Here is a 15,386-nt window from a genome sequence, read left to right as displayed (position 1 = left end):
TAATCATGTGCTGGACAGCTTCTCGCTGCCCTGCCCTGTCCATCATCTGCCAGGCTTCTGCCTGGCAGATGATGGACAGGGATGGGCCAGTGAGAAGCTGTACAGCATATAACATTTTTTGTAGCACAGTGGATGGGCAGAAGCCTGGCAGATGATGGACAGGGCCAGGGCAGTGAGAAGCTGTACAGCACATGATTACATTTTTTTGTAGTACAGTGGATGGGTGGAAGCCTGGCAGATTGATGGACAGGGCCGGGGCAGCAAGAAGCTGGATGGGGCATAAATCATTTTAGTGGATGGGCACATCCCTTGTTAAAGGGCAGAGCCTACTGTGTACTATATTAGAAAGACTAAGCCTCGGACACATGCTGCTGGGGTGCACCTCCAATAGAGAACTCCCTTACATATTCGGATCCCACCAACTGCTAAGCAGCTTTCACACAAGGGCTTTATTATATTTATTTTTTTACATGCGTTGCCTCGCCTCGGTACAGTCACGCAGGTTTCTGTGGGTGGCAGATATCATCTATTTTATCTGTCATGATATAGGGCTGTTGGTGGGGTGGGGCTTTCTTTTGGGATGAAGCCCCTGGGAATTGTGATGGATGAGGCTTGGCAGATAGCTAGAGTTTTAGAGATAGACAAAGTGAATTACTTTATCTTATCTTAAAAAGAGTGGTTTAATTTTGAATGGTGAACTAAATCACTTTGAATTACAGGTCACTGGTTAGTTCAATGTTTGTGTGTAAGCTATCATGTGTGGCACTGCTGTGCTAAGGCAAATGCATTGTGTGAAGCAGAACTATGCTGCCATGCTTCCTTCCCCCAGTATATTGGGTCACAAGCTAGATCTTTTCATATGGTTAAGAAAATGGTAAATTACTTTGAATTATGGCTGGGTGATGTCTTATTTCACTAGTCCCCTTGTGCACCTGGGTCCGTGTCTGCTGTGCATCCATACCAGGGTACTGGGGAGTGATAAATCAAACATTATTATTATCTAATGCGTAGAGACCTGTCTTCCTATTGGTCTGCTAAGTGCCTGAATGATCATATCAATGGGTTTATCTAAAACGGTGGTTCTCAAACTGAGTCCTGACCTTCTCTGTATGGGGTCGCGATTCCAAGTTGCTGGCCATCTGGCTGATTTTTCTAATCTGTCAGTGATTCAAAAAGTCTGAAATCTGTTGAGTTGTCTGTTATTTAGACTCCCATCATTTTGTGCTTCCACAATGCTGCCATGTATGTGCTGTCTGCTGACTACACTTGTGATGACCTTCTGCAGTAACTTGCTGGGTTCCTGGAATTATTTTTTTTGTCTAGTGGGGTCCCAGAGCAAAATAGTTTGAGGACCCCTGATCTAGAAGTAGTGTTAATTCTAGCACCCACTATCTTTGAAAATCCATGCAGTTCCTGTTCCCCGTCCTGGGGTGTCACTGTCTGTCTGATATGCTGTTTCTAGCACAGGTCTGGTTTGCATATCAGTGCTGATATACAGACCACACTGTGCTAGAAGTACTACAGCAGACAGTGACACCCCAGGCAGTGAAGAGGAACTACATGGGTTTTCAAAGATAGTGGGTGCTAGAATGAACACTATAGAAGATATATGTATAAACAGTATAGCCTTGGCGGCACTCACAAGGAATCCAAACTCAGTCATCAATGTTTCAAGATTTTAATTTCGTCATCAGGATATATATATTTTTTTAATAATTAGTTTGTCATTTCACAGTTATCAAGTCGTCTTGCAGAGGTTGTATCGTACAGAGGTTTTATCATACCGAGAGAAGTGAGCGGATTACACACAACTGAAGGCAAGTAAGAAATAATGTAAACTGAAAACACTTTACACTGCAGTAACATACACTACAGAGAGGTTTCTGCATATTGTACTGGACACTACATGTGTAGGCTTTTGTGCATACACAAATTATTTACTATTGTGAGTACCTGCAGTAGCTTTCTGCCAAGCGACAGGCACATGCAGGTTAAATGTCCTGATGTCATTTGTATGTGTGTATTTTCTATCCTTCCCACTCCGACGCTACTTATCACTTTGTCACACCAAACATGTCCTTAACAACTTCCATTTCATTCTTAATTTAAAAAAAAATTTTTTTATTAAAATAAGTGCTCTTGTAGTAGATGCAGGTAATAAGTTTGTTTCCAAAGATAATACTTATACATATGTAGCTTAACAGCAACATTTGTAAAATCCCCCAATAAACTAATTTATTTATAATTACTTTGCAGAATACAAATCGGTTCCCTAAGAATATTCCTAATTTCATATTATAATGGATATACGTATCTTCTTTGGCAAGCAAGGTGGCAAACCATCACAACCCCCTGAACCCCAACCGAGGGAGGAGAGTGAACCTATGGCCATTGCACTTGATTCACCTACAGTAAGTGTGTAATAGACAGTGGTGAAGACAGCAACGCATCTTTAATAGATACCCAGAATCCGAGTACAAGTTCATGCGGTGGTGAGGAGCCTTGCGCTAGTAATATAGAGGAGCAGGATGAAACGCAAAGTGCGCCTGCTAAAAAAAAAAAATACTACTGTGAATTTACACAAAAAGTAACACAAAGTTACCCAGTGTTAAAAAAATCCACACGTGGAAAGTATTATGCTTACTGCACTGTCTGTAACAGTGATTTTGACTTGAAGCACGGTGGCCTGAATGACTGTAAACGCCACATTGAAGGTCCAAAACACAAAAAAATATCAGAAGCTCGGGAAACAAGCAAAAAGATGGATAGCTTCTTAAATACCTCACGGGACGAAAATACAGTTATTCGTGCGGAAATCCTTTTCACCGGTTTTCTTATCGAGCACAACATCTCTATTGCTGCCTCTGATCATGTGGGAAAATTAATGAGAGCCATGATGCCAAATTCCAGTGAGGTTTCTGTGCAAAAATATGGTTGTGGTAGAACCAAATCCTCTGCAATCATTAATCATGCTCTTGCTCCACACTGTACACAACCGGTCATAGAGGCATTAAAGAATTTACATTTTACTTTGGCACTAGATGGTGGGAATGATTCAGAGGAGAAGTTATTTCCCATTTTGGTGTCCTATTTTGACACTGATGGGAAAGTAAAACCCAAACTCCTTGATCTAGTTGTCTGCAATGATGCCACAAGCAGTAATATTTTTAATGCAGTTGACAAGGTATTTGACAAACATCATATTCCGTGGAAAAATTGCATTGGCGTTTGTCTGGATAATGCCTCTGTCAACATGGGTAGATATAGGTCTGTAAAGACTTTAATCCAAGGAAGAATCCTTCCGTTTTTACCGAAGGTTGCCCATGTCATCTGGTGCACCTAGCTGCCAGAAAAGGAAGCAATGCACTTTCGTTTGATGCCGATTCTTTTCTTTTTAAACTTAACAGCTATTTCAGGTACAGTGCTAAAAGAGTACAGAGTCTAAAGGAGATGACTGCGTTTGTAGAAATGGAGTATTCTAAAATCCTGAAACATGGGGTAACCAGGTGGCTTAGTCTGCATCCCTGTATTGAGAGAGTGCTGAAAATGCTTCCCGCTTTTAAATCATTTTTCCAGTCTGAAGACTCTGATAAGAATGCAATAAGCAGAGCTCTCTGTGAAGTGTTTGAGGATGCAAAAACAGAGTTATATCTCCTCTTCCTTCACTCAGTGCTTGGTTCATTCAATGAAACCAACATTGTACTTCAGTACCGTTCCCCTTTTGTACACAAATTGCATGAGTGTTTAACCCCTTCCTGACGCAGCCAGTTTTTGCCTTCCTGACAGAGCCATTTTTTTCAAATCTGACATGTATCACTTAAGTGGGTATAACTTTTTTTTGCTTTTACTTATCCCAGTGATTTTGAGATTGTTTTCCCGTGACACATTGTACTTTAAATTAGTGGTGAAATTTGGTCGATACAGTTTTTTTTTTTTGGGGAAAAATACCAAAGTGTCGTGAAAAAATGGAACATTTTGCTATTTGCAAAATGTTCCATTTTCTGCTTGTGAGACAAATAATCATATCACTCAAAATAGTAAATAACTAACAAAGACCATATCTATTCTTTATTTTTAAATCATTATTTAAACCGCCTTTATTTTTTTTGGACGCTAGGGGGCAGCAGAGTCTAAATTTTACACTACATGCATTTCAACGCTACTTTTGGCTATTCACTTTTTAACAGCCAATAGCAGCGATCGCTCAAGACGGGAGGCATCGCTGCCCCCCCTGGGCAATGAGGGAGGATGTCTGCTGTCAGGGACAGCAGACATTGTCCCTCTGCCACCTCGTCTCGAGACGGGGTGGCAATTTAAAGTCATGACGTATATATACGTCATGTGTCGGGAAGTACTTCCCGGCCATGACGTATATATACGTCAAATGTCGGGAAGGGGTTAATAGACTTGTACAGAATACTTCTCTTAAAATTGGTCAAACCCAACCTCATTAAAGCTGCTGACACTTTAGAAGCCCTTCTTGGCATAGATTTTTGTGACCCAAATGTGCAACTGGAAGACAGAGAATTGTTTATTGGCTTTACCACTCGCAACTACATCAGGACCTGCACTTCTCTAGAGCCAAGCACGGTAGGAAAGTTTTTTAAGGAAGTAAGGGACTTTTATGCTTCTACTTTAGCATACATGAAAAATAAGTTTCCCTTGTGTGATGAGGTAGTAAAGGCAATGAAGGTCTTCGATTACAGAAAACGGCTGGAAGCACACTTTAAAGACATCGAAGTGCTGGCACAACGTTTTCCTCAGGTGGTTGAACATACATCAATGCAAAAATTACACAAAGAATTCTCAGAATACCGTGTTTTTGACTTGTCTGAGTCCTCTTTAAGAAATTGCACAGATGAAGGTATTGAACGAGTGGATTGCATCTGGCATGAACTCAGTATAGTCACTTATCCAGCAACAGGGAACCCAAAGTTTCCTTTTTTATGCAAAATGGCAAAATCTCTTCTTGTCCTCCCGCACAGCAATGCCGAAATTGAACGTGTGTTCAGCATGGTCCGCATAGTGAAGACTGAGGCCAGGGGAAATTTGGCAACAGAGGGCACTTTAAAAAGCCTGCTGCAATGCAAGCATAATTTGTTTACAGACCTGAACTGTTACCAATTCCAACCCTCCACAGAGCTTTTATCGAAAGCAAAGTCTGCAGGATATCAACTAAAGAAATCACGTGAACAGAAGGAATCAGTGGTGTTGTGTGTTTTTGCTTGATTTCTATGTTGATGCTTGTGAATTTTGGAGGCTGCACTTTATACAAGTTTGTTTACAGTACTTTATAGTTTACATGTGAAGCTGCTATTGTTTCTGAATATCTACATTTTTATAATCAGATTGAAATCTCTTGTGCACAGTTTCGTTAGTAAGTGAATTTTTGGTTATTTAAAGATTTTATTTAAAACTTAAGACATTTAATTTATTTATTAAGTGAAGTACTTATTGTTGAATAGTTGTTTATAATTTTGTTAATGTTATTTAATGTTTACAATTATTTAAAAATATAAAAATCTTTGCCTTTTGAATAAAATGTGTAAGTGATTTTCTTTGCCACTTTCAAATACACCCATACACAAACGCAATTTGGCTGCATGCTTATCAAAATATCGCAAGGCCCGCCCCCTGGCGACGCAAGGCCCGCCCCCTGGCTTTTACTTTTCTCCCTGAAATGATTTTTCAAAAGTAGGCAACCCTGATATACTGTATAGTGTTCCTATAGTGTGTGCAGTGTGCCTGTGGTGTATAACCTGTATAGTGTTCCTATAGTGTGTGCAGTGTGCCTGTGGTGTATATACTGTATAGTGTTCCTATAGTGTGTGCAGTGTGCCTGTGGTGTATAACCTGTATAGTGTTCCTGTAGTGTGTGCAGTGTGCCTGTGGTGTATAACCTGTATAGTGTTCCTATAGTGTGTGCAGTGTGCCTGTGGTGTATAACCTGTATAGTGTTCCTATAGTGTGTGCAGTGTGCCTGTGGTGTATAACCTGTATAGTGTTCCTATAGTGTGTGCAGTGTGCCTGTGGTGTATAACCTGTATAGTGTTCCTATAGTGTGTGCAGTGTGCCTGCGGTGTATATACTGTATAGTGTTCCTATAGTGTGTGCAGTGTGCCTGTGGTGTATAACCTGTATAGTCTTCCTATAGTGTGTGCAGAGTGCCTGTGGTGTATATACTGTATAGTGTTCCTATAGTGTGTGCAGAGGGCCTGAGGTGTATAACCTGTATAGTGTTCCTATAGTGTGTGCGGTGTGCCTGTGGTGTATAACCTGTATAGTGTTCCTATAGTGTGTGCGGTGTGCCTGTGGTGTATAACCTGTATAGTGTTCCTATAGTGTGTGCGGTGTGCCTGTGGTGTATATACTGTATAGTGTTCCTATAGTGTGTGCGGTGTGCCTGTGGTGTATAACCTGTATAGTGTTCCTATAGTGTGTGCAGTGTGCCTGTGGTGTATAACCTGTATAGTTTTCCTATAGTGTGTGCAGTGTGCCTGTGGTGTATATACTGTATAGTGTTCCTATAGTGTGTGCAGTGTGCCTGTGGTGTATATACTGTATAGTGTTCCTATAATGTGTGCAGTGTGCCTGTGGTGTACAGTATATACTGTATAGGGTTCCTATAGTGTGTGCAGTGTTCCTGTGGTGTATAACCTGTATAGTGTTCCTATAGTGTGTGCAGTGTGCCTGTGGTGTATAACCTGTATAGTGTTCCTATAGTGTGTGCAGTGTGCCTGTGGTGTATAACCTGTATAGTGTTCCTATAGTGTGTGCAGTGTGCCTGTGGTGTATAACCTGTATAGTGTTCCTATAGTGTGTGCAGTGTGCCTGTGGTGTATAACCTGTATAGTGTTCCTGTAGTGTGTGCAGTGTGCCTGTGGTGTATATACTGTATAGTGTTCCTATAGTGTGTACAGTGTGCCTGTGGTGTATATACTGTATAGTGTTCCTATAGTGTGTGCAGTGTGCCTGTGGTGTATAACCTGTATAGTGTTCCTATAGTGTGTACAGTGTGCCTGTGGTGTATATACTGTATAGTGTTCCTATAGTGTGTGCGGTGTGCCTGTGGTGTACAGTATATACTGTTATAGCGTTCCTATAGTGTGTATAGTGTTCCTGTGGTGTATAACCTGTATAGTGTTCCTATAGTGTGTACAGTGTGCCTGTGGTGTATATACTGTATAGTGTTCCTATAGTGTGTGCGTTGTGCCTGTGGTGTATAACCTGTATAGTGTTCCTATAGTGTGTGCGGTGTGCCTGTGGTGTACAGTATATACTGTATAGCGTTCCTATAGTGTGTATAGTGTTCCTGTGGTGTATAACATGTATAGTGTTCCTATAGTGTGTGCAGTGTGCCTGTGGTGTATAACCTGTATAGTGTTCCTATAGTGTGTGCAGAGTGCCTGTGGTGTATAACCTGTATAGTGTTCCTATAGTGTGTGCAGTGTGCCTGTGGTGTATAACCTGTATAGTGTTCCTATAGTGTGTATAGTGTTCCTGTGGTGTATAACCTGTATAGTGTTCCTATAGTGTGTACAGTGCCTGTGGTGTATAACCTGTATAGTGTTCCTATAGTGTGCGCAGTGTGCCTGTGGTGTATAACCTGTATAGTGTTCCTATAGTGTGTGCAGTGTGCCTGTGGTGTATAACCTGTATAGTGTTCCTATAGTGTGTGCAGTGTGCCTGTGGTGTATAACCTGTATAGTGTTCCTATAGTGTGTGCAGTGTGCCTGTGGTGTATAACCTGTATAGTGTTCCTATAGTGTGTGCAGTGTTAATGTGGTCTGTGCTTAGGGATCCATATGGCAACCTACAGTGTATACCCCAATCACACCTCCTGCCCCTGCACCTGTCATCATGTGAGTTATGTGTACAATCAGTTTTCAGGATATGTGACAGTCACTTACTTTTCCAGGAGTGCTTGGATGGCCTCCCTTATGTTACTGCAGGTTGTTCTCTGTGGTAAGGGAGATAATTAAATATGTTAGAAAAAGAGTAAAAGGTACTTGTTTCCTAGCACGGCGCCAACGATTTTAATTGTATCCATCAGGTCTGTAAAAATCGTGCCGATTGCATCGCATGCAACCAAATCGCATGCGATGCGATTGACCCGATTTTTACATTGGAAGCAATGTAAAATGGTCCCTGAGACCCGATTTTACATTGGGCCCAATGTAAAATGCCCCCCTAGACCCCAATTTTCATTGTATACCCACCCTGATGGGTCAAATGCCCCCCCCCATTGTTAACGCCACCCCACGATCAACGCCATCCCGAAGCGTGGCGAGCGCAGCGGTACGCGTCCCCCGACCTTTTCATACCCCCACTATCCACGTCGGCGTGGAGTTGATTTTATATAGTGTGGCGAGCGCAGCGAGACACCGAGCCCGAAGCGTGGCGAGCGCACGCGCATTACTTCACAGGTATTACGCGTGCACTCACCACATACATACTTTGACATACAAATTACCCATCAGGGTGGGTATACAATCAAAAATCGGGTCCATTGGCCCATTTAACATTGTTCCCTATGTAAAATCGGGTCCATCGCATTGGTCACATTGTATTCCATTATAATAGCATACAATGGACCCGATTTTACATAGGAATTTAACATTGAGTACAATGCATTCAATGTTAAATCGCGTGGGTCGCATCGCATGCCATTATAATGGCATGCGATGGACCCGATTTTCTAATTGTCGGAAAAGGCTAAAAATAGCCCCAAATCGCGTCAGTCTGGTCCCATCTCATACCTTAACTTAAGGTATGCGATGGCCCACGATGGGCGCTGTGCTAGTAAACAAGTACCGAGTAAAGTATGTAACTAACAGTACAAGCTAGTTATCACCTATTGTGAGTTTATGACAATAATGTCCCCATACATCAGCAATAAATCGCTCCAATGGCCCAATCCCCCGACAGCCAGAAGCCATGATATTCCTAAGGTGAGTTAGTAACGTACCATGTTCCTCATGAAGCAATGAGCATTTTTCCTTGTCACTATTATTAGTTCTGTAGGTTAAAAAACAAAATCACAGTCATTGTGGTGCCCTGACTTTGCCTGTTTATTGGCAGTGCGACTTGTAGCGGAGACTACACACTGAGTCAGATTCTTATACGGTTGCAACTTTGATGGTGTTACAACAGAGCAATAGACTTCGCATGCACCCCTAGTGGAAAATAGATAATATTACTTACCAGCAATAAGGCCCTTTATGTTGTGCCACAGTTGCGTTGGATACTCAGTTCTTTCCATGACTATTGACAGCAAGAAAGCAGTAACATTATACATATGAATACATCTGCTGGAACACATCTGCTGTAGTACAGTGATACTACAAAAGGCCATATAACGTGCATATCAGACATTATAAATAATAATAACACCAATACAATAATCATAGTATACTCAGTAAATGAAGCAGAGATGGATTTAGACCTAACGGGCCCTAGGCAAGATACTGGTTTGGGGCCCCCTTTCTCAAACAATCAATAGCACTATATTTTCATTCTGGATTCATGCCCCTAACTTTATCAGCTGTTTTACCTCCAATTTATTAAACTTTTTTTTTATTATGCTTTTTTTTTGTAAATCATCAACACACAAAAGCCACACATGACCCTCCTGACACACTACTTGCAGTGCACCCGCCACATAAGCCCCATAAACACTGGGCTATATAATGAGCAATATGGCTTATTTTGGTGCAATGTGTGCTCCTGCGGATCACTAACCACCCCTTGTCTGTGTGTGTACAGATGATAGAGCGGATCATTAACGAGGGACATTCTACACAACTTTCCGATGCCAGATGTATGGGGCTATAATCCGTACTGACATAGGGCCGCATTCACAGTAGATCGCAAAAGCCAAATCTTTCTCAATTGGGCAAAACCATGTGCACTGCAGGCGGGGCAGATGGAACACGTGCAGAGAGAGTTAGATTTGGGTGCGGCGTGTTCAAACTGAAATCTAAATTGCAGTGTAAGGGCGGGATGTATTAAAATACATCGCCGCCTTTCGTGCCGCCCCCGCCGCATATGTACTAACATATGCGGCTGGCATTGTGGTGACGGAGGCCCTCCGCGATACCTGGAATGTGGTGTGCGGGGGGTCTCAGTCACCTCCCAGCCGGCTCCTGCATCCCTCACGCGGCGTCACGCCGGGGACAGCTAAGCAAGCTGTCCCCGGCGCCTCCTCCTCCCCCCTGCAGCCGGAAGGACGTCCGGCTGCGTCGATAGGGGGAGGAGAGGTTTACTTTCCAGGGTCCAGGAGGACCCTTCAGGAAGGTAAGCCAGAGGGGGGGGCGGCGAGGCGGCGGGTTTGCGTCGGCGGCGAAAAGAAGCCCATAGGCTTCTATAGGGTATCGCCACCCAAAGGTGGCGATACCCTTCACTGCGGTATCATTTTTGATACATAGGAAAATGCGGTAAAACCGGGGTTTTGCCGCATTTTCCATTTGATACATCTCGCCCTAAGAATAAAGAAGCCAGTATTTACCCTGCGCAGAAACAAAATGACTCACCCAAATGTATTTTTCCAGTGCAACATGGTTTTGCCCATTTGAGAAATATTTGGCTTTTGTGATCAACTCTGAATCAGGCCCATAATCCACATGTAATCCTGATACAGAAGATAACTACACAGGATGACCATGACAGTGTATAAGATCAGGGGATATACCAGTGGTTCCCAAACTTTTTGACTAACGTCACTTTAGAGCAGTGGTTCTCAACCTCGGTTCTCAAGGACTCCCAACAGTGCACGTTTTCCAGGTCTCCACACAGAATCACAGGTGCACTCATTATTCACTGACACATTTTAAAAGATCACAGGTGGAGCTAATTAGTTCACCTGTGATTCTGTGTGGAGACCTACAAAATGTGAACTGTTGGGGGTCCTTGATGACCGAGGTTGAGAACCACTGCTCTAGAGTATCATCATTTTTCATGTCACCCCTAGGCCTAATGTTTCTTCTTGAGAAATTCAAAAAATATATGAAATTTTGAATATGAATATAGTAAATTATGTTTGTCATCTTTATGTTCAGTTATGTGGCGAGGGGCAATTCTTGCTCCTGTTTGTCCACATATGTTATGATTGGAAGCCACCTTCTCTGGTGTTGCCTATTAAGTGGACCTTAAATAATTTGAATTGGTCCTGAGCCATCAGATGTCTTGATAGCTTTGTCAGGCCCAGGTTATGGAAGAGGGCGGGCCAATGCAGGGAGGTGTGGCCACTGAAGTTTGAGTGATTTACCTGTGGTGGATATTCGATCTGGTGTCTTCTGCTGTGATGTTTTTTGGGGCTTGAATTTCCTTTTTATAACACTTTTCACCTTTTTGATGTTGGAGGTCACTTGGAGACTGCGTCAACTACCTGACTGATTAAAGAATTAGGCAATATACTGTCACACTCATGTAATGTTTTGCTGAGTAAATTTTTGATATTTCAACTCCTACAGTATATATATTCTGTTGGATGGGATTCAGTATATTGATTTCATATTAATTGAGTGAATAGCCTTTGTATCTATATTGAAAGCGCGTGATCCCCTATCAATATAGAGTAGGAGGAGAGAATAATAAATCATACAATAACAATATAGAAATTCTCTCTCCTTATCTATTAATCTGGATAAAACTATTCACTCAATCAATATAAAATATATATACTCATCCAACAGAACATATATAGGAGACAACATATAACAAAATTGACACTCAGCAGACATCCTGTCGGAGATGTTAAAGCGGTGTATTTGTCAGTCCTTTTCTTGCACGATCTTTATGTTTATGTGTTGTATGTGGGAAAACTTGTAACCCCTGACAATTTCACCAACTGAATACTGCTCCTGATCGTCCGTGCAAGCAAAAAGGAACATTGGGGCAGATGTATTAAGACTTAACAAGAGATAAATGCAAGGGTGATAAAGAGAGATAAACGTCCAGCCAATCACATCCCAACTGCCATGTTACAGGCTGTGTTTGAAAAAAGTCAGTAAGGAGCTGATTGGCTGGGCTTAATACATCTGCCCCATTATTTTAACAAATAAGACTAATAAAAGTTAAGTTTTAATAGAATCATTAACATACATTTGAATTGGTGTGCGCCACCTAATCCAACCCCTGACCCTTCTTTTTTGTGCATGAAATGTTTTACCTACGAAATTCCTTCTGTGAAGGAATCATTTTATAATATAACATTGACATGAATCACTTTAGTACATAAAATTTACCTATTACATTTTAACTATATTTATTATACATTTATAATGAATTGATAGGGTAACTTGCTGGAATATTACAATACGGTCTTATTTCAATGGCATTAACCATCTCTTATCTTGCCTGGATCCTATTCCAGAATCTTCTGGGCCCCTCTCTGCAAGGCTTCACCCATGGGGGCATTGGATAAAAACCTGGTAAGCATTTACCCAGCCAGTATGGAGTCTGCATCTGCCCATTGGAGACCCCAGCAATTGGATGACTCCATCCCACCAGGATACTAAATTCTCCCCTACCCGCTGTCCATTGTCTTGACCCTACTTCATTACATTTTGGGCCTGACGCACTCTTCCCATTTTCACCCCATAGTGTTATTCCCATCTTGGTATGAAGGCCACTCAGGCACTATTATATGAAGTTGTGCCTTCATTTCTATATATATGGTGTGTGTGTGTGTGTGTGTGTGTGTGTATGTATGTGTGTGTGTGTGTGTGTATGTATGTGTGTGTGTGTGTATGTATGTATGTGTGTGTATGTATATATATCTATCCACTGGTACCTTCCTAAGTATAATACATGCAGATAGGTACTTCACTGGGAAGGACTGCAGGCGGCACTCGGTGGGCTTGTAGTGAAACAGATGGTGATGTTTATTTAGTCATATCGACGTTTCAAGACCTATATGTATTTTCTTCAGGATAACAAACATGTTTGTTATCCTGAAGAAAAGACATATATGTCACCACCACCAAACATCACCATCTGTTTCACTACAAGCCCACCGAGTGCCGCCTGCAGTCCAAAATCCTTTCCTTTTGTCTAACTAGTACGGTTATGGTATTTTATTGTTGCACCCTTAATAATGCTGACATGTTATTTTAGGTATGTCTGTCGCCTTCCCTTGGCATTATTTCCTTTGCCCTCCATCCCAGAAACGCAGTATATAAAAACTGATACTAATAATAATAATATGTCAGTTGCTAATCTGTTTATTATCGATGTCCACTGGCAATTAGAGATATGCTAGCTGATGTGCCACGTTTCAACATTTTATTCCCTTTAGGAGTCGATACCCTGTACTATCCCTGCTTAGTGGGTGGCTAGATACAACTGTGACAGTTACCAGGTCACCCGGCAGGGGCGCAGGCAGGGGTGGCCAACTGTCATGTTTTCAAAGAGCTCAATTTACTTACATTTACTTTTTTGCTGCTACATATACTTATATACAGATATGTTCTAATTAGTAGTTATACTACTAGTAGTTCTTAAAGCATATATTTAGTTACCATTTATTAAATAGTAACCCTAGTAAGTAGCACTTACCTAACACTTGTGCTCTCCTTGTAGGTTACAGCAGATATGGATGCTAAGTCTGGAAGGTGCAGTGTGTTCCGATGCATGATGACATCACAGTGGTCTCACAACAGTAAGTGTGACGGTGCAGCATAATATCACAATGATAGTAGTAAGTAATAATAATAATAATAATAATAATATTACACATTATTAAAAAACAACAAGGGAGATAATAGTGAAAATTACTGTAGAATGAGTGTTGAAATCACTGTACAGTAGAAATGCCAATCTCAGGACATATTTTCAATCCCTGGATTTGGAATAAAAAAAATGCTAAATCCAGGAATTTTTGGGATACCCTGGATTGAGTTTGTTAATGTAATATTGAACTGTAATCCCCTCGTCTCTCCCCAATCTGGGCACCCAGCAGTGCCACTTACCCAGCGGTGGCAGGTAGCAGCAGGAGCAAAGCGTTGCCGTGGACAGGAGGAGACCAGTGCGGTGGGCAGGAGCCAGGAAGGTGCAGCAGGCGGGCTGTGCAGCATGACATTTTGCGCCATGCTACACACTACCGCAAGGCCGCACACCTGTGATCAGGAGCAGCATCTGAGCAGGTGCCCAGTGCTGCCAGGCATTAGATTTGTGCAGGTGCAGGCAAATACGAGCGTTTTTAGGGCCAAATCCTAGTATCCCACTTATTGGGATATTCACTTATTGTTTTATAACACTGAAGCAACAAGGGCTCTACCCCTGATAAACACACATATACACACACTACCATAGATGTGCGCAGCCTATTTTATTAGGGGGTGCACCATTGGAGGGGTGTGTCAATCACCGCCTACTGGGCATCAATGCAAACTAAATATAGGGATATGTATTGAATAGAGCATAGGATGGCTGGCATAGGATGTTGGCTGGCACACACTCAGATGATTAGTAATGGCAAAAGCTACAAGTCTAGGAGCTCACATTAAATCCAGCATATATATTGTATTTCCTGTTTAGTGAATGGCTGTCTAAGAACAGCTGGCACATACTCAGCCTCCTTCCCCAAGACACATAATGGCACATTATAATAGCCTCCTTCCCTCAACATGGCACATTATGCCAACCTCCTTCTCCCAAGCCCCAGCATGGCTCATACCAAGCCTCCTTCTTCCAGCATGGTACATACCCAGCGTCTTTCCCCATGCCACAGGATGGCACATTATACCAACCTTCTTTTTCCCCTAGCTTGCACATGCCTCAGCCTGGCACATACACATTTCACATACCCCCAGCCGCTAGCTGTCAGGGGTGAAGTCACCACAGTGCACATAATCATTACTATCCTGCCCTGACAGCCTCAGAGCCTTTAAGCTGGTTAGGCAGCAATCGCCTCATGGCACTGTGGCTACAGCCCTCTTTCCACCTCCATCGGCGCAGGCAGCACAGTACAGGGGACCCGGGGAGAGAGACAGGTGCATGCACAATGACGTGCAACATTGACATATCACTCCACATACACCGCGGTTATAAGGAGGCAGAGCATCAGTCTCCCTCACCTCCGCTTCAGACTAGTGAGTCTCCATTCCATTCCCGGCTATAAGTATGGGGGCTGAGGGGTAATCAGCTGGGTGGATGAGAAGCAGCATCCTCATATGAGTGACAATGCTGCGGCAGCCGGGAGCTGACGGTCACAGTGCGGTTGGAGGGAATGGTTATGGGCAGTGCTGGGGGTGAAGCAGCATCCTCATATGAGTGACAGTGCTGCAGCAGCCATGAGCTGACGGTTGGGGGGCATGGTTATGGGCAGTGCTGGGTGTGTGCATTAGGGTGTGCCTGTGCACACCTGGCACACCCTGTGCGCACGC

At 42.6% G+C, this 15,386-nt stretch overlaps 1 long non-coding RNA gene across 5 annotated transcripts in view; it reads right to left on the bottom strand.

The window, feature by feature from the left end:
- The window catches only part of LOC146019480 (uncharacterized), a 16,437-nt gene extending 2,780 nt beyond the window's left edge, over nt 1–13,657 (bottom strand). For 3 of the 5 annotated variants that reach the window (XR_014450567.1, XR_014450565.1, XR_014450568.1), the window contains exons 1-5: nt 13,558–13,646; nt 11,267–11,390; nt 9,205–9,264; nt 8,969–9,018; nt 7,911–7,960 (exon numbers count right to left, since the gene is read on the bottom strand). This is a non-coding gene — a long non-coding RNA (uncharacterized LOC146019480). Of the gene's footprint in view, nt 1–7,910; nt 7,961–8,968; nt 9,019–9,204; nt 9,265–11,266; nt 11,391–13,557 lie in introns of all 5 variants that reach the window. The other 2 variants (XR_014450566.1, XR_014450569.1) reach the window with 2 other exon arrangements.
- Nucleotides 13,658–15,386: the final 1,729 nt, after the last annotated feature.

This window comes from Crinia signifera, chromosome 7 (assembly GCF_055691185.1).
Source record: "Crinia signifera chromosome 7, ASM5569118v1, whole genome shotgun sequence".
Lineage (NCBI taxonomy): Eukaryota > Metazoa > Chordata > Amphibia > Anura > Myobatrachidae > Crinia > Crinia signifera.
This window is presented reverse-complemented; position numbering and strand designations above follow the sequence as displayed.